Genomic DNA, 13805 nt, shown 5'->3' with positions numbered 1-13805 from the left:
GCCCGAGGTGACCACCTTGGCTTTTGTCAAGAGAGTTGTAAGTAGGGTGCAAGATCGCCTACAGCCACATCACCCTGACTGCGCTCGATCTCGTCTGATCTCGGATGCTAAACAGGGTCGGGCCTGGTTAGTACCTGGATGGGAGACCGCCTGGGAGTATCAGGTGCCGTAGGCTTTTTTCCATTATGTTGTTGGCTTTGGCGACCTGCTGTATTTTTCCTCTCTATTGCCCGAGGTGACCACCTTGGCTTTTGTCAAGAGAGTTGTAAGGAGGGTGCAAGATCGCCTACGGCCACATCACCCTGAATGCGCTCGATCTCGTCTGATCTCAGATGCTAAGCAGGGTCGGGCCTGGTTAGTATCTGGATGGGAGACCGCCTGGGAATACCAGGTGCCGTAGGCTTTTTTTCATTATGTTGTTGGCTTTGGCGACCTGCTGTATTTTTCCTCTCGATTGCCCGAGGTGACCACCTTGGCTTTTGTTAAGAGAGTTGTAAGTAGGATGCAAGATCGCCTACGGCCACATCACACTGAATGCGTTCGATCTCGTCTGATCTCGGATGCTAAGCAGGGTCAGGCCTGGTTATTACCTGGATGGGAGACCGCCTGGAAATACCAGGTGCCGTAGGCTTTTTTCCATTATGTTGTTGGCTTTGGCGACCTGCTGTATTTTTCCTCTAGATTCCCCGAGGTGACCACCTTGGCTTTTGTCAAGAGAAGTTGTAAGTAGGGAGCAAGATCGCCTACGGCCACATCACCCTGAATGCGCTTGATCTCATCTGATCTCGGATGCTAAGCAGGGTCGGACCTGGTTAGTACCTGGATGGGAGACCGCCTGGGAATACCAGGTGCCGTAGGCTTTTTTCCATTATGTTGTTGGCTTTGGCGACCTGCTGTATTTTTCCTCTAAATTGCCCGAGGTGACCACCTTGGCTTTTGTCAAGAGAGTTGTAAGTAGGGTGCAAAATTGCCTACGGCCACATCACCCTGAATGCGCTCGATTTCGTCTGATCTCATATGCTAAGCAGGGTCGGGCCTGGTTAGTACCTGGATGGGAGACCGCCTGGGAATACCAGGTGCCGTAGGCTTTTTTCCATTATATTGTTGGCTTTGGCGACCTGCTGTATTTTTCCTCTCGATTGCCCGAGGTGACCACCTTGGCTTTTGTCAAGAGAGTTGTAAGTAGAGTGCAAAATTGCCTACGGCCACATCACCCTGAATGCGCTCGATCTCGTCTGATCTCGGATGCTAGGCAGGGTCGGGCCTGGTTAGTACCTGGATGGGAGACCGCCTGGGAATACCAGGTGCCGTAGGCTTTTTTCCATTATGTTGTTGGCTTTGGCGACCTGCTGTATTTTTCCTCTCAATTGCCCGAGGTGATCACCTACAGCCACATCACCCTGAATGCGCTCGATCTAATCTGATCTCGGATGCTAAGCAGGGTCGGGCCCTGGTTAGTACCTGGATGGGAGACCGCCTGGGAATACCAGGTGCCGTAGGCATTTTTTCATTATGTTGTTGGCTTTGGCGACCTGCTGTATTTTTCCTCTCGATTGCCCGAGGTGACCACCTTGGCTTTTGTCAAGAGAGTTGTAAGTAGGGTGCAAGATCGCCTACGGCCACGTCACACTGAATGCGCTTGATCTCGTCTGATCTCGGATGCTAAGCAGGGTCGGGCCTGGTTAGTACTTGGATGGGAGACCGCCTGGGAATACCCGGTGCCGTAGGCTTTTTTCCATTATGTTGTTGGCTTTGGCGACCTGCTGTATTTTTCCTCTCGATTGCCCGAGGTGACCACCTTGGCTTTTGTCAAGAGAGTTGTAAGTAGAGTGCAAGATCGCCTACGGCCACATCACCCTGAATGCCCTCGATCTCGTCTGATCTCGGATGCTAAGCAGGGTCGAGTCTGGTTAGTACCTGGATGGTAGACCGCCTGGGAATACCAGGTGCCGTAGGCTTTTTTCCATTATGTTGTTGGCTTTGGCGACCTGCTGTATTTTTCCTCTCGATTGCCCGAGGTGACCACCTTGGCTTTTGTCAAGAGAGTTGTAAGTAGGGTGCAAGATTGCCTACGGCCACATCACCCTGAATGCGCTCAGACTCGTCTGATCTCGGATGCTAAGCAGGGTCTGGCCTGGTTAGGAGACCGCCTGGGAATACCAGCTGCCGTAGGCTTTTTTTTATTATGTTGTTGGCTTTAGCGACCTGCTGTATTTTTCCTCTCGATTGCCCGAGGTGACCACCTTGGCTTTTGTCAAGAGAGTTGTAAGTACGGTGCAAGATCGCCTATGGCCACATCACCCTGAATGCGCTCGATCTCGTCTGATCTCGGATGCTAAGCCGGGTCGGGCCTGGTTAGTACCAGGATCAGAGACCGCCTTGGAATACCAGGTGCCGTAGACTTTTTTCCATTATGTTGTTGGCTTTGGCGACCTGCTGTATTTTTCCTCTCGATTGCCCGAGGTGACCACCTTGGCTTTTGTCAAGAGAGTTGTAAGTAGGGTGCAAGATCGCCTACGGCCACATCACCCTGAATGCACTTGATCTCGTCTGATCTCAGATGCTAAGCAGGGTCGGGCCTGGTTAGTACCTGGATGGGAGACCGCCTGGGAATACCAAGTGCCGTAGGCTTTTTTCCATTATGTTGTTGGCTTTGGCGACCTGCTGTATTTTTCCTCTCGATTGCCCGAGGTGACCACCTTGGCTTTTGTCAAGAGAGTTGTAAGTAGGGTGCAAGATCGCCTACGGCCACATCACCCTGAATGCGTTCGATCTCATCTGATCTCGGATGCTAAGCAGGGTCGGGCTTTGTTAGTACCTGGATGGGAGACCGCCTGGGAATACCAGGTGCCGTAGACTTTTTTCCATTATGTTGTTGGCTTTGGCGACCTGCTGTATTTTTCCTCTCGATTGGCGAGGTGACCACCTTGGCTTTTTGTCAAGAGAGTTGTAAGTAGGGTGCAAGATTGCCTACGGCCACATCACCCTAAATGTGCTCGATCTCGTCTGATCTCGGATGCTAAGCAGGGTTGGGCCTGGTTAGTACCTGGATGGGAGACCGAATGGGAATACCAGGTGCCGTAGGCTTTTTTCCATCATGTTGTTGGCTTTGGCGACCTGCTGTATTTTTCCTCTCGATTGCCCCAGGTGACCACCTTGGCTTTTGTCAAGAGAGTTGTAAGTAGGGTGCAAGATCGCCTACGGCCACATCACCCTGAATGCGTTCGATCTCATCTGATCTCGGATGCTAAGCAGGGTCGGGCTTTGTTAGTACCTGGATGGGAGACCGCCTGGGAATACCAGGTGCCGTAGGCTTTTTTCCATTATGTTGTTGGTTTTGGTGACCTGCTGTATTTTTCCTCTCAATTGCCCGAGGTGACCACCTTGGCTTTTGTCAAGAGAGTTGTAAGTAGGGTGCCAGATCGCTTACGGCCACATCACACTGAATGCGCTCAATCTCATCTGATCTCGGATGCTAAGCAGGGTCGGGCTTGGTTAGTACCTGGATGGGAGACCGCCTGGGAATACCAGGTGACGTAGGCTTTTTTCCATTATGTTGTTGGCTTTGGCGACCTGCTGTATTTTTCCTCTCGATTCCCCGAGGTGACCACCTTGGCTTTTGTCAAGAGAGTTGTAAGTAGAGTGCAAAATCGCCTACGGCCACATCACCCTGAATGCGCTCAATCTCGTCTGATCTCGGATGCTAGGCAGGGTCGGGCCTGGTTAGTACCTGGATGGGAGACCGCCTGGGAATACCAGGTGCCGTAGGCTTTTTTCCATTATGTTGTTGGCTTTGGCGACCTGCTGTATTTTTCCTCTCAATTGCCCGAGGTGATCACCTACAGCCACATCACCCTGAATGCGCTCGATCTAATCTGATCTCGGATGCTAAGCAGGGTCGGGCCCTGGTTAGTACCTGGATGGGAGACCGCCTGGGAATACCAGGTGCCGTAGGCATTTTTTCATTATGTTGTTGGCTTTGGCGACCTGCTGTATTTTTCCTCTCGATTGCCCGAGGTGACCACCTTGGCTTTTGTCAAGAGAGTTGTAAGTAGGGTGCAAGATCGCCTACGGCCACGTCACACTGAATGCGCTTGATCTCGTCTGATCTCGGATGCTAAGCAGGGTCGGGCCTGGTTAGTACTTGGATGGGAGACCGCCTGGGAATACCCGGTGCCGTAGGCTTTTTTCCATTATGTTGTTGGCTTTGGCGACCTGCTGTATTTTTCCTCTCGATTGCCCGAGGTGACCACCTTGGCTTTTGTCAAGAGAGTTGTAAGTAGAGTGCAAGATCGCCTACGGCCACATCACCCTGAATGCCCTCGATCTCGTCTGATCTCGGATGCTAAGCAGGGTCGAGCCTGGTTAGTACCTGGATGGTAGACCGCCTGGGAATACCAGGTGCCGTAGGCTTTTTTCCATTATGTTGTTGGCTTTGGCGACCTGCTGTATTTTTCCTCTCGATTGCCCGAGGTGACCACCTTGGCTTTTGTCAAGAGAGTTGTAAGTAGGGTGCAAGATTGCCTACGGCCACATCACCCTGAATGCGCTCAGACTCGTCTGATCTTGGATGCTAAGCAGGGTCGGGCCTGGTTAGGAGACCGCCTGGGAATACCAGCTGCCGTAGGCTTTTTTTTATTATGTTGTTGGCTTTAGCGACCTGCTGTATTTTTCCTCTCGATTGCCCGAGGTGACCACCTTGGCTTTTGTCAAGAGAGTTGTAAGTACGGTGCAAGATCGCCTATGGCCACATCACCCTGAATGCGCTCGATCTCGTCTGATCTCGGATGCTAAGCCGGGTCGGGCCTGGTTAGTACCAGGATCGGAGACCGCCTTGGAATACCAGGTGCCGTAGACTTTTTTCCATTATGTTGTTGGCTTTGGCGACCTGCTGTATTTTTCCTCTCGATTGCCCGAGGTGACCACCTTGGCTTTTGTCAAGAGAGTTGTAAGTAGGGTGCAAGATCGCCTACGGCCACATCACCCTGAATGCGCTTGATCTCGTCTGATCTCAGATGCTAAGCAGGGTCGGGCCTGGTTAGTACCTGGATGGGAGACCGCCTGGGAATACCAAGTGCCGTAGGCTTTTTTCCATTATGTTGTTGGCTTTGGCGACCTGCTGTATTTTTCCTCTCGATTGCCCGAGGTGACCACCTTGGATTTTGTCAAGAGAGTTGTAAGTAGGGTGCAAGATCGCCTACGGCCACATCACCCTGAATGCGTTCGATCTCATCTGATCTCGGATGCTAAGCAGGGTCGGGCTTTGTTAGTACCTGGATGGAAGACCGCCTGGGAATACCAGGTGCCGTAGACTTTTTTCCATTATGTTGTTGGCTTTGGCGACCTGCTGTATTTTTCCTCTCGATTGGCGAGGTGACCACCTTGGCTTTTGTCAAGAGAGTTGTAAGTAGGGTGCAAGATTGCCTACGGCCACATCACCCTAAATGCGCTCGATCTCGTCTGATCTCGGATGCTAAGCAGGGTTGGGCCTGGTTAGTACCTGGATGGGAGACCGAATGGGAATACCAGGTGCCGTAGGCTTTTTTCCATCATGTTGTTGGCTTTGGCGACCTGCTGTATTTTTCCTCTCGATTGCCCGAGGTGACCACCTTGGCTTTTGTCAAGAGAGTTGTAAGTAGGGTGCAAGATCGCCTACGGCCACATCACCCTGAATGCGTTCGATCTCATCTGATCTCGGATGCTAAGCAGGGTCGGGCTTTGTTAGTACCTGGATGGGAGACCGCCTGGGAATACCAGGTGCCGTAGGCTTTTTTCCATTATGTTGTTGGTTTTGGTGACCTGCTGTATTTTTCCTCTCAATTGCCCGAGGTGACCACCTTGGCTTTTGTCAAGAGAGTTGTAAGTAGGGTGCCAGATCGCTTACGGCCACATCACACTGAATGCGCTCAATCTCATCTGATCTCGGATGCTAAGCAGGGTCGGGCTTGGTTAGTACCTGGATGGGAGACCGCCTGGGAATACCAGGTGACGTAGGCTTTTTTCCATTATGTTGTTGGCTTTGGCGACCTGCTGTATTTTTCCTCTCGATTCCCCGAGGTGACCACCTCGGCTTTTGTCAAGAGAGTTGTAAGTAGGGTGCAAGATCACCTACGGCCACATCACCCTGAATGCGCTCGATCTCATCTGATCTTGGATGCTAAGCAGGGTCGGGCCTGGTTAGTACCTGGATGGGAGACCGCCTGGGAAAACCAGGTGCCATAGGCTTTTTTCCATTATGTTGTTGGCTTTGGCGACCTGCTGTATTTTTCCTCTCGATTGCCCGAGGTGACCACCTTGGCTTTTGTCAAGAGAGTTGTAAGTAGGGTGCAAGATCGCCTACGGCCACATCACCCTGAATGCGCTCGATCTCGTCTGATCTCGGATGCTAAGCATGGTCGCGCCCGGTTAGTATCTGGATGGGAGACCGCCTGGGAATACCAGGTGCCGTAGGCTTTTTTCCATTATGTTGTTGGCTTTGGCGACCTGCTGTATTTTTCCTCTCGATTGCCCGATGTGACCACCTTGGCTTTTGTCAAGAGAGTTGTAAGTAGGGTGCAAGATCGCTTACGGCCACATCACACTGAATGCGCTCAATCTCATCTGATCTCGGATGCTAAGCAGGGTCGGGCTTGGTTAGTACCTGGATGGGAGACCGCCTGGGAATACCAGGTGCCGTGGGCTTTTTTCCATTATGTTGTTGGCTTTGGCGACCTGCTGTATTTTGACTCTCTATTGCCCGAGGTGACCACCTTGGCTTTTGTCAAGAGAGTTGTAAGTAGGGTGCAAGATCGCCTATGGCCACATCACCCTGAATGCACTCGATCTCGTCTGATCTTGGATGCTAAGCAGCGTCAGGCCTGGTTAGTACCTGGATGGGAGACCGCCTGGGAATACCAGGGGCCGTATGCTTTTTTCCATTATTTTGTTGGCTTTGGCGACCTGCTGTATTTTTCCTCTCGATTGCCCGAGGTGACCACCTTGGCTTTTGTCAAGAGAGTTGTAAGTAGGGTGCAAGATCACTTACGGCCACATCACACTGAATGCGCTCAATCTCATCTGATCTCGGATGCTAAGCAGGGTCGGGCTTGGTTAGTACCTGGATGGGAGACCGCCTGGGAATACCAGGTGACGTAGGCTTTTTTCCATTATGTTGTTGGCTTTGGCGACCTGCTGTATTTTTCCTCTCGATTCCCCGAGGTGACCACCTCGGCTTTTGTCAAGAGAGTTGTAAGTAGGGTGCAAGATGGCCTACGGCCACATCACCCTGAATGCGCTCGATCTCATCTGATCTCGGATGCTAAGCAGGGTCGGGCCTGGTTAGTACCTGGATGGGAGACCGCCTGGGAAAACCAGGTGCCGTAGGCTTTTTTCCATTATGTTGTTGGCTTTGGCGACCTGCTGTATTTTTCCTCTCGATTGCCCGAGGTGACCACCTTGGCTTTTGTCAAGAGAGTTGTAAGTAGGGTGCAAGATCGCCTACGGCCACATCACCCTGAATGCGCTCGATCTCGTCTGATCTCGGATGCTAAGCATGGTCACGCCTGGTTAGTATCTGGATGGGAGACCGCCTGGGAATACCAGGTGCCGTAGGCTTTTTTCCATTATGTTGTTGGCTTTGGCGACCTGCTGTATTTTTCCTCTCGATTGCCCGAGGTGACCACCTTGGCTTTTGTCAAGAGAGTTGTAAGTAGGGTGCAAGATCGCCTACGGCCACATCACCCTGAATGTGCTTGATTTCGTCTGATCACGGATGCTAAGCAGGGTCGGGCCTGGTTAGTACCTGGATGGGAGACCGCTTGGGAATACCAGGTGCCGTAGGCTTTTTTCCATTATGTTGTTGGCTTTGGCGACCTGCTGTATTTTTCCTCTCTATTGCCCGAGGTGACCACCTTGGCTTTTGTCAAGAGAGTTGTAGGTAGGGTGCAAGATCGCCTATGGCCACATCACCCTGAATGCACTCGATCTCGTCTGATCTTGGATGCTAAGCAGCGTCAGGCCTGGTTAGTACCTGGATGGGAGACCGCCTGGGAATACCAGGGGCCGTATGCTTTTTTCCATTATTTTGTTGGCTTTGGCGACCTGCTGTATTTTTCCTCTCGATTGCCCGAGGTGACCACCTTGGCTTTTGTCAAGAGAGTTGTAAGTAGGGTGCAAGATCACTTACGGCCACATCACACTGAATGCGCTCAATCTCATCTGATCTCGGATGCTAAGCAGGGTCGGGCTTGGTTAGTACCTGGATGGGAGACCGCCTGGGAATACCAGGTGACGTAGGCTTTTTTCCATTATGTTGTTGGCTTTGGCGACCTGCTGTATTTTTCCTCTCGATTCCCCGAGGTGACCACCTCGGCTTTTGTCAAGAGAGTTGTAAGTAGGGTGCAAGATCACCTACGGCCACATCACCCTGAATGCGCTCGATCTCATCTGATCTTGGATGCTAAGCAGGGTCGGGCCTGGTTAGTACCTGGATGGGAGACCGCCTGGGAAAACCAGGTGCCATAGGCTTTTTTCCATTATGTTGTTGGCTTTGGCGACCTGCTGTATTTTTCCTCTCGATTGCCCGAGGTGACCACCTTGGCTTTTGTCAAGAGAGTTGTAAGTAGGGTGCAAGATCGCCTACGGCCACATCACCCTGAATGCGCTCGATCTCGTCTGATCTCGGATGCTAAGCATGGTCGCGCCCGGTTAGTATCTGGATGGGAGACCGCCTGGGAATACCAGGTGCCGTAGGCTTTTTTCCATTATGTTGTTGGCTTTGGCGACCTGCTGTATTTTTCCTCTCGATTGCCCGATGTGACCACCTTGGCTTTTGTCAAGAGAGTTGTAAGTAGGGTGCAAGATCGCTTACGGCCACATCACACTGAATGCGCTCAATCTCATCTGATCTCGGATGCTAAGCAGGGTCGGGCTTGGTTAGTACCTGGATGGGAGACCGCCTGGGAATACCAGGTGCCGTGGGCTTTTTTCCATTATGTTGTTGGCTTTGGCGACCTGCTGTATTTTGACTCTCTATTGCCCGAGGTGACCACCTTGGCTTTTGTCAAGAGAGTTGTAAGTAGGGTGCAAGATCGCCTATGGCCACATCACCCTGAATGCACTCGATCTCGTCTGATCTTGGATGCTAAGCAGCGTCAGGCCTGGTTAGTACCTGGATGGGAGACCGCCTGGGAATACCAGGGGCCGTATGCTTTTTTCCATTATTTTGTTGGCTTTGGCGACCTGCTGTATTTTTCCTCTCGATTGCCCGAGGTGACCACCTTGGCTTTTGTCAAGAGAGTTGTAAGTAGGGTGCAAGATCACTTACGGCCACATCACACTGAATGCGCTCAATCTCATCTGATCTCGGATGCTAAGCAGGGTCGGGCTTGGTTAGTACCTGGATGGGAGACCGCCTGGGAATACCAGGTGACGTAGGCTTTTTTCCATTATGTTGTTGGCTTTGGCGACCTGCTGTATTTTTCCTCTCGATTCCCCGAGGTGACCACCTCGGCTTTTGTCAAGAGAGTTGTAAGTAGGGTGCAAGATGGCCTACGGCCACATCACCCTGAATGCGCTCGATCTCATCTGATCTCGGATGCTAAGCAGGGTCGGGCCTGGTTAGTACCTGGATGGGAGACCGCCTGGGAAAACCAGGTGCCGTAGGCTTTTTTCCATTATGTTGTTGGCTTTGGCGACCTGCTGTATTTTTCCTCTCGATTGCCCGAGGTGACCACCTTGGCTTTTGTCAAGAGAGTTGTAAGTAGGGTGCAAGATCGCCTACGGCCACATCACCCTGAATGCGCTCGATCTCGTCTGATCTCGGATGCTAAGCATGGTCACGCCTGGTTAGTATCTGGATGGGAGACCGCCTGGGAATACCAGGTGCCGTAGGCTTTTTTCCATTATGTTGTTGGCTTTGGCGACCTGCTGTATTTTTCCTCTCGATTGCCCGAGGTGACCACCTTGGCTTTTGTCAAGAGAGTTGTAAGTAGGGTGCAAGATCGCCTACGGCCACATCACCCTGAATGTGCTTGATTTCGTCTGATCACGGATGCTAAGCAGGGTCGGGCCTGGTTAGTACCTGGATGGGAGACCGCTTGGGAATACCAGGTGCCGTAGGCTTTTTTCCATTATGTTGTTGGCTTTGGCGACCTGCTGTATTTTTCCTCTCTATTGCCCGAGGTGACCACCTTGGCTTTTGTCAAGAGAGTTGTAGGTAGGGTGCAAGATCGCCTATGGCCACATCACCCTGAATGCACTCGATCTCGTCTGATCTTGGATGCTAAGCAGCGTCAGGCCTGGTTAGTACCTGGATGGGAGACCGCCTGGGAATACCAGGGGCCGTATGCTTTTTTCCATTATGTTGTTGGCTTTGGCGACCTGCTGTATTTTTCCTCTCGATTGCCCGAGGTGACCACCTTGGCTTTTGTCAAGAGAGTTGTAAGTAGGGTGCAAGGTCGCCTACGGCCACATCACCCTGAATGCACTTGATCTCGTCTGATCTCGGATGCTAAGCAGCGTCAGGCCTGGTTAGTACCTGGATGGGAGACCGCCTGGGAATACCAGGGGCCGTATGCTTTTTTCCATTATGTTGTTGGCTTTGGCGACCTGCTGTATTTTTCCTCTCGATTGCCCGAGGTGACCACCTTGGCTTTTGTCAAGAGAATTGTAAGTAGGGTGCAAGCTCACCTATGGCCACATCACCCTGAATTCGCTCTATCTCGTCTGATCTCGGATGTTAATCAGGGTCGGGCCTGGTTAGTACCTGGATGGGAGACCGCCTGGGAATACCAGGTGCCGTAGGCTTTTTTCCATTATGTTGTTGGCTTTGGCGACCTGCTGCATTTTCCCTCTCGATTGCCCGAGGTGACCACCTTGGCTTTTGTCAAGAGAGTTGTAAGTAGGGTGCAAGCTCACCTACGGCCACTTCACCCTGAATGCGCTCGATCTCGTCTGATCTCGGATGCTAAGCAGGGTCAGGCCTGGTTAGTACCTGGATGGGAGACCGCCTGGGAATACCAGGTGCCGTAGGCTTTTTTCCATTATGTTGTTGGCTTTGGCGACCTGCTGTATTTTTCCTCTCGATTGCCCGAGGTGACCACCTTGGCTTTTGTCAAGAGAGTTGTAAGTAGGGTGCAAGATTGCCTACGGCCACATCACCCTGAATGCACTTGATTTCGTCTGATCTCGGATGCTAAGCAGGGTCGGGCCTGGTTAGTACCTGGATGGGAGACCGCTTGGGAATACCAGGTGCCGTAGGCTTTTTTCCATTATGTTGTTGGCTTTGGCGACCTGCTGTATTTTTCCTCTCTATTGCCCGAGGTGACCACCTTGGCTTTTGTCAAGAGAGTTGTAAGTAGGGTGCAAGATCGCCTATGGCCACATCAAAATGAATGCGCTTGATCTCGTCTGATCTCGGATGCTAAGCAGGGTCGGGCCTGGTTAGTACCTGGATGGGAGACCGCCTGGGAATACCAAGTGCCGTAGGCTTTTTTCCATTATGTTGTTGGCTTTGGCGACCTGCTGTATTTTTCCTCTCGATTGCCCGAGGTGACCACCTTGGCTTTTGTCAAGAGAGTTGTAAGTAGGGGGCAAGATCGCCTACGGCCAGATCACCCTGAATGCGCTCGGTCTCGTCTGATCTCGGATGCTAAGTAGGGGCGAGCCTGGTTAGTACCTGGATGGGAGACCGCCTGGGAATACCAGGTGCCGTAGGCTTTTTTCATTTATGTTGTTGGCTTTGGCGACCTGCTGTATTTTTCCTCTCGATTACCCGAAGTGACCACCTTGGCTTTTGTCAAGAGAGTTGTAAGTAGGGTGCAAGATCGCTTACAGCCACATCACACTGAATGCGCTCGATCTCATGTGATCTCTGATGCTAAGCAGGGTCGGGCTTGGTTAGTACCTGGATGGGAGACCGCCTGGGAATACCAAGTGCCGTAGGCTTTTTTCCATTATGTTGTTGGCTTTGGCGACCTGCTGTATTTTTCCTCTCGATTGCCCGAGGTGACCACCTTGGCTTTTGTCAAGAGAGTTGTAAGTAGGGTGCAAGATCGCCTACGGCCACATCACCCTAAATGCGCTCGATCTCGTCTGATCTCGGATGCTAAGCAGGGTCGGGCCTGGTTAGTACCTGGATGGGAGACCGCCTGGGAATACCAGGTGCCGTAGTCTTTTTTCCATTATGTTGTTGGCTTTGGCGACCTGCTGTATTTTTCCTCTCGATTGCCCGAGGTGACCACCTTGGCTTTAGTCAAGAGAGTTGTAAGTAGGGTGCAAGATCGCCTACGGCCACATCACCCTAAATGCGCTCGATCTCGTCTGATCTCGGATGCTAAGCAGGGTCGGGCCTGGTTAGTACCTGAATGGGAGACCACCTGGGAATACCAGGTGCCGTAGGCTTTTTTCCATTATGTTGTTGGTTTTGGCGACCTGCTGTATTTTTCCTTTCGGTTGCCTGAAGTGACCACCTTGGCTTTTGTCAAGAGAGTTGTAAGTAGGGTGCAAGATCGCCTACGGCCACATCACCCTGAATGCGCTCGATCTCGTCTGATCTCGGATGCTAAGCAGGGTTTGGCCTGGTTAGTAACTGGATGGGAGACCGCCTGGGAATACCAGGTGCCGTAGGCTTTTTTCCATTATGTTGTTGGCTTTGGCGACCTGCTGTATTTTTCCTCTCGATTGCCCGAGGTGACCACCTTGGCTTTTGTCAAGAGAGTTGTAAGTAGGGGGCAAGATCGCCTACGGCCACATCACCCTGAATGCGCTCGATCTCGTCTGATCTCGGATGCTAAGCAGGGTTCGGCCTGGATAGTACCTGGATGGGAGACCGCCTGGGAATACCAGGTGCCGTAGGCTTTTTCCATTATGTTGTTGGCTTTGGCGACCTGCTGTATTTTTCCTCTCGATTGCCCGAGGTGACCACCTTGGCTTTTGTCAAGAGAGTTGTAAGTAGGGTGCAAGATCACCTACGGCCACATCACCCTGAAGGCACTCGATCTCGTCTGATCTCGGATGCTAAGTAGGGTCAGGCCTGGTTAGTACCTGGATGGGAGACCGCCTGGGAATACCAGGTGCCGTAGGCTTTTTTCATTTATGTTGTTGGATTTGGCGACCTGCTGTATTTTTCCTCTCGATTGCCCGAGGTGACCACCTTGGCTTTTGTCAAGAGAGTTGTAAGTAGGGTGCAAGATCGCCTACGGCCACATCACCCTGAATGCGCTCGATCTCATCTGATCTCGGATGCTAAGCAGGGTCGGGCCTTGTTAGTAACAGGATGGGAGACCGCCTGGGAATACCAGGTGCCGTAGGCTTTTTTCCATTATGTTGTTGGCTTTGGCGACCTGCTGTATTTTTCCTCTCGATTGCCCGAGGTGACCACCTTGGCTTTTGTCAAGAGAGTTGTAAGTAGGGTGCAAGATCGCTTACGGCCACATCACACTGAATGCGCTCGATCTCATCTGATCTCGGATGCTAAGCAGGGTCGGGCTTGGTTAGTACCTGGATGGGAGACCGCCTGGGAATACCAGGTGCCGTAGGCTTTTTTCCATTGTGTTGTTGGCTTTGGCGACCTGCTGTATTTTTCCTCTCGATTCCCCGAGGTGACCACCTCGGCTTTTGTCAAGAGAGTTGTAAGTAGGGTGCAAGATCGCCTACGGCCACATCACCCTGAATGCGCTCGATCTCATCTGATCTCGGATGCTAAGCAGGGTCAGGTCTGGTTAGCACCTGGATGGGAGACTGCCTGGGAATACCGGGTGCCGTAGGCTTTTTTCCATTATGTTGTTGGTTTTGGCGACCTGCTGTATTTATCCTCTCGATTGCCC

The 13805-nt window shown here is 51.8% G+C and overlaps 24 non-coding genes and 35 pseudogenes across 24 annotated transcripts; all 59 read left to right on the top strand.

Annotated features, from left to right (window-relative positions):
* Nucleotides 1-56: 56 nt before the first annotated feature.
* LOC143977971 (5S ribosomal RNA) lies at nucleotides 57-175 on the top strand (annotated as a pseudogene).
* Nucleotides 176-284: 109 nt separating this feature from the next.
* Nucleotides 285-403, top strand: LOC143977153 (5S ribosomal RNA). The gene has a single exon (XR_013273438.1). It is a non-coding gene; the product is annotated as a 5S ribosomal RNA (ribosomal RNA).
* Nucleotides 404-512: 109 nt separating this feature from the next.
* Nucleotides 513-631, top strand: LOC143979239 (5S ribosomal RNA; annotated as a pseudogene).
* A 110-nt stretch (nucleotides 632-741) lies between these two features.
* Nucleotides 742-860, top strand: LOC143976301 (5S ribosomal RNA). The gene has a single exon (XR_013272616.1). It is a non-coding gene; the product is annotated as a 5S ribosomal RNA (ribosomal RNA).
* Nucleotides 861-969: 109 nt separating this feature from the next.
* On the top strand, nucleotides 970-1088 carry LOC143977457 (5S ribosomal RNA). Its single transcript, XR_013273734.1, has one exon. It is a non-coding gene; the product is annotated as a 5S ribosomal RNA (ribosomal RNA).
* A 109-nt stretch (nucleotides 1089-1197) lies between these two features.
* Nucleotides 1198-1316, top strand: LOC143976607 (5S ribosomal RNA). Its single transcript, XR_013272908.1, has one exon. It is a non-coding gene; the product is annotated as a 5S ribosomal RNA (ribosomal RNA).
* A 66-nt stretch (nucleotides 1317-1382) lies between these two features.
* On the top strand, nucleotides 1383-1502 carry LOC143978942 (5S ribosomal RNA; annotated as a pseudogene).
* A 109-nt stretch (nucleotides 1503-1611) lies between these two features.
* Nucleotides 1612-1730, top strand: LOC143977501 (5S ribosomal RNA). The gene has a single exon (XR_013273777.1). It is a non-coding gene; the product is annotated as a 5S ribosomal RNA (ribosomal RNA).
* A 109-nt stretch (nucleotides 1731-1839) lies between these two features.
* Nucleotides 1840-1958, top strand: LOC143976803 (5S ribosomal RNA). Its single transcript, XR_013273097.1, has one exon. It is a non-coding gene; the product is annotated as a 5S ribosomal RNA (ribosomal RNA).
* A 326-nt stretch (nucleotides 1959-2284) lies between these two features.
* On the top strand, nucleotides 2285-2403 carry LOC143979441 (5S ribosomal RNA; annotated as a pseudogene).
* Nucleotides 2404-2512: 109 nt separating this feature from the next.
* LOC143980124 (5S ribosomal RNA) lies at nucleotides 2513-2631 on the top strand. Its single transcript, XR_013274267.1, has one exon. It is a non-coding gene; the product is annotated as a 5S ribosomal RNA (ribosomal RNA).
* Nucleotides 2632-2740: 109 nt separating this feature from the next.
* LOC143978270 (5S ribosomal RNA) lies at nucleotides 2741-2859 on the top strand (annotated as a pseudogene).
* Nucleotides 2860-2968: 109 nt separating this feature from the next.
* Nucleotides 2969-3087, top strand: LOC143977190 (5S ribosomal RNA). Its single transcript, XR_013273473.1, has one exon. It is a non-coding gene; the product is annotated as a 5S ribosomal RNA (ribosomal RNA).
* A 109-nt stretch (nucleotides 3088-3196) lies between these two features.
* LOC143977677 (5S ribosomal RNA) lies at nucleotides 3197-3315 on the top strand (annotated as a pseudogene).
* Nucleotides 3316-3424: 109 nt separating this feature from the next.
* LOC143978809 (5S ribosomal RNA) lies at nucleotides 3425-3543 on the top strand (annotated as a pseudogene).
* Nucleotides 3544-3652: 109 nt separating this feature from the next.
* LOC143977773 (5S ribosomal RNA) lies at nucleotides 3653-3771 on the top strand (annotated as a pseudogene).
* Nucleotides 3772-3837: 66 nt separating this feature from the next.
* LOC143978941 (5S ribosomal RNA) lies at nucleotides 3838-3957 on the top strand (annotated as a pseudogene).
* A 109-nt stretch (nucleotides 3958-4066) lies between these two features.
* On the top strand, nucleotides 4067-4185 carry LOC143977500 (5S ribosomal RNA). Its single transcript, XR_013273776.1, has one exon. It is a non-coding gene; the product is annotated as a 5S ribosomal RNA (ribosomal RNA).
* Nucleotides 4186-4294: 109 nt separating this feature from the next.
* Nucleotides 4295-4413, top strand: LOC143979905 (5S ribosomal RNA). The gene has a single exon (XR_013274116.1). It is a non-coding gene; the product is annotated as a 5S ribosomal RNA (ribosomal RNA).
* Nucleotides 4414-4739: 326 nt separating this feature from the next.
* Nucleotides 4740-4858, top strand: LOC143978998 (5S ribosomal RNA; annotated as a pseudogene).
* Nucleotides 4859-4967: 109 nt separating this feature from the next.
* LOC143976619 (5S ribosomal RNA) lies at nucleotides 4968-5086 on the top strand. The gene has a single exon (XR_013272919.1). It is a non-coding gene; the product is annotated as a 5S ribosomal RNA (ribosomal RNA).
* A 109-nt stretch (nucleotides 5087-5195) lies between these two features.
* On the top strand, nucleotides 5196-5314 carry LOC143978762 (5S ribosomal RNA; annotated as a pseudogene).
* Nucleotides 5315-5422: 108 nt separating this feature from the next.
* On the top strand, nucleotides 5423-5541 carry LOC143976744 (5S ribosomal RNA). Its single transcript, XR_013273040.1, has one exon. It is a non-coding gene; the product is annotated as a 5S ribosomal RNA (ribosomal RNA).
* Nucleotides 5542-5650: 109 nt separating this feature from the next.
* On the top strand, nucleotides 5651-5769 carry LOC143977676 (5S ribosomal RNA; annotated as a pseudogene).
* A 109-nt stretch (nucleotides 5770-5878) lies between these two features.
* LOC143978808 (5S ribosomal RNA) lies at nucleotides 5879-5997 on the top strand (annotated as a pseudogene).
* Nucleotides 5998-6106: 109 nt separating this feature from the next.
* LOC143977495 (5S ribosomal RNA) lies at nucleotides 6107-6225 on the top strand. Its single transcript, XR_013273771.1, has one exon. It is a non-coding gene; the product is annotated as a 5S ribosomal RNA (ribosomal RNA).
* Nucleotides 6226-6334: 109 nt separating this feature from the next.
* Nucleotides 6335-6453, top strand: LOC143977780 (5S ribosomal RNA; annotated as a pseudogene).
* A 109-nt stretch (nucleotides 6454-6562) lies between these two features.
* Nucleotides 6563-6681, top strand: LOC143978454 (5S ribosomal RNA; annotated as a pseudogene).
* Nucleotides 6682-6790: 109 nt separating this feature from the next.
* LOC143979077 (5S ribosomal RNA) lies at nucleotides 6791-6909 on the top strand (annotated as a pseudogene).
* A 109-nt stretch (nucleotides 6910-7018) lies between these two features.
* LOC143979142 (5S ribosomal RNA) lies at nucleotides 7019-7137 on the top strand (annotated as a pseudogene).
* Nucleotides 7138-7246: 109 nt separating this feature from the next.
* Nucleotides 7247-7365, top strand: LOC143976459 (5S ribosomal RNA). Its single transcript, XR_013272766.1, has one exon. It is a non-coding gene; the product is annotated as a 5S ribosomal RNA (ribosomal RNA).
* A 109-nt stretch (nucleotides 7366-7474) lies between these two features.
* LOC143978503 (5S ribosomal RNA) lies at nucleotides 7475-7593 on the top strand (annotated as a pseudogene).
* A 109-nt stretch (nucleotides 7594-7702) lies between these two features.
* Nucleotides 7703-7821, top strand: LOC143978465 (5S ribosomal RNA; annotated as a pseudogene).
* A 109-nt stretch (nucleotides 7822-7930) lies between these two features.
* Nucleotides 7931-8049, top strand: LOC143979076 (5S ribosomal RNA; annotated as a pseudogene).
* A 109-nt stretch (nucleotides 8050-8158) lies between these two features.
* LOC143979141 (5S ribosomal RNA) lies at nucleotides 8159-8277 on the top strand (annotated as a pseudogene).
* A 109-nt stretch (nucleotides 8278-8386) lies between these two features.
* LOC143977494 (5S ribosomal RNA) lies at nucleotides 8387-8505 on the top strand. The gene has a single exon (XR_013273770.1). It is a non-coding gene; the product is annotated as a 5S ribosomal RNA (ribosomal RNA).
* Nucleotides 8506-8614: 109 nt separating this feature from the next.
* On the top strand, nucleotides 8615-8733 carry LOC143977778 (5S ribosomal RNA; annotated as a pseudogene).
* A 109-nt stretch (nucleotides 8734-8842) lies between these two features.
* LOC143978453 (5S ribosomal RNA) lies at nucleotides 8843-8961 on the top strand (annotated as a pseudogene).
* Nucleotides 8962-9070: 109 nt separating this feature from the next.
* LOC143979075 (5S ribosomal RNA) lies at nucleotides 9071-9189 on the top strand (annotated as a pseudogene).
* A 109-nt stretch (nucleotides 9190-9298) lies between these two features.
* On the top strand, nucleotides 9299-9417 carry LOC143979140 (5S ribosomal RNA; annotated as a pseudogene).
* A 109-nt stretch (nucleotides 9418-9526) lies between these two features.
* On the top strand, nucleotides 9527-9645 carry LOC143976447 (5S ribosomal RNA). The gene has a single exon (XR_013272755.1). It is a non-coding gene; the product is annotated as a 5S ribosomal RNA (ribosomal RNA).
* Nucleotides 9646-9754: 109 nt separating this feature from the next.
* On the top strand, nucleotides 9755-9873 carry LOC143978501 (5S ribosomal RNA; annotated as a pseudogene).
* Nucleotides 9874-9982: 109 nt separating this feature from the next.
* On the top strand, nucleotides 9983-10101 carry LOC143978464 (5S ribosomal RNA; annotated as a pseudogene).
* A 109-nt stretch (nucleotides 10102-10210) lies between these two features.
* On the top strand, nucleotides 10211-10329 carry LOC143979074 (5S ribosomal RNA; annotated as a pseudogene).
* A 109-nt stretch (nucleotides 10330-10438) lies between these two features.
* On the top strand, nucleotides 10439-10557 carry LOC143978763 (5S ribosomal RNA; annotated as a pseudogene).
* A 109-nt stretch (nucleotides 10558-10666) lies between these two features.
* On the top strand, nucleotides 10667-10785 carry LOC143978700 (5S ribosomal RNA; annotated as a pseudogene).
* Nucleotides 10786-10894: 109 nt separating this feature from the next.
* LOC143977612 (5S ribosomal RNA) lies at nucleotides 10895-11013 on the top strand (annotated as a pseudogene).
* A 109-nt stretch (nucleotides 11014-11122) lies between these two features.
* Nucleotides 11123-11241, top strand: LOC143976485 (5S ribosomal RNA). The gene has a single exon (XR_013272791.1). It is a non-coding gene; the product is annotated as a 5S ribosomal RNA (ribosomal RNA).
* A 109-nt stretch (nucleotides 11242-11350) lies between these two features.
* On the top strand, nucleotides 11351-11469 carry LOC143979259 (5S ribosomal RNA; annotated as a pseudogene).
* A 109-nt stretch (nucleotides 11470-11578) lies between these two features.
* On the top strand, nucleotides 11579-11697 carry LOC143977060 (5S ribosomal RNA). The gene has a single exon (XR_013273346.1). It is a non-coding gene; the product is annotated as a 5S ribosomal RNA (ribosomal RNA).
* Nucleotides 11698-11806: 109 nt separating this feature from the next.
* On the top strand, nucleotides 11807-11925 carry LOC143978935 (5S ribosomal RNA; annotated as a pseudogene).
* Nucleotides 11926-12034: 109 nt separating this feature from the next.
* Nucleotides 12035-12153, top strand: LOC143976824 (5S ribosomal RNA). The gene has a single exon (XR_013273117.1). It is a non-coding gene; the product is annotated as a 5S ribosomal RNA (ribosomal RNA).
* Nucleotides 12154-12262: 109 nt separating this feature from the next.
* Nucleotides 12263-12381, top strand: LOC143976626 (5S ribosomal RNA). Its single transcript, XR_013272926.1, has one exon. It is a non-coding gene; the product is annotated as a 5S ribosomal RNA (ribosomal RNA).
* A 109-nt stretch (nucleotides 12382-12490) lies between these two features.
* Nucleotides 12491-12609, top strand: LOC143977534 (5S ribosomal RNA). The gene has a single exon (XR_013273810.1). It is a non-coding gene; the product is annotated as a 5S ribosomal RNA (ribosomal RNA).
* A 109-nt stretch (nucleotides 12610-12718) lies between these two features.
* LOC143976772 (5S ribosomal RNA) lies at nucleotides 12719-12837 on the top strand. The gene has a single exon (XR_013273066.1). It is a non-coding gene; the product is annotated as a 5S ribosomal RNA (ribosomal RNA).
* A 108-nt stretch (nucleotides 12838-12945) lies between these two features.
* Nucleotides 12946-13064, top strand: LOC143977571 (5S ribosomal RNA; annotated as a pseudogene).
* Nucleotides 13065-13173: 109 nt separating this feature from the next.
* LOC143977375 (5S ribosomal RNA) lies at nucleotides 13174-13292 on the top strand. Its single transcript, XR_013273656.1, has one exon. It is a non-coding gene; the product is annotated as a 5S ribosomal RNA (ribosomal RNA).
* Nucleotides 13293-13401: 109 nt separating this feature from the next.
* On the top strand, nucleotides 13402-13520 carry LOC143976959 (5S ribosomal RNA). Its single transcript, XR_013273248.1, has one exon. It is a non-coding gene; the product is annotated as a 5S ribosomal RNA (ribosomal RNA).
* Nucleotides 13521-13629: 109 nt separating this feature from the next.
* On the top strand, nucleotides 13630-13748 carry LOC143978866 (5S ribosomal RNA; annotated as a pseudogene).
* The last annotated feature ends 57 nt before the right edge of the window (nucleotides 13749-13805 follow it).

This window comes from Lithobates pipiens, unplaced genomic scaffold (assembly GCF_037356315.1).
Source record: "Lithobates pipiens isolate NorthernLeopardFrog02 unplaced genomic scaffold, aLitPip1_a1.2 Scaffold_13, whole genome shotgun sequence".
NCBI classification, from domain to species: Eukaryota; Metazoa; Chordata; class Amphibia; order Anura; family Ranidae; genus Lithobates; species Lithobates pipiens.
This window is presented reverse-complemented; position numbering and strand designations above follow the sequence as displayed.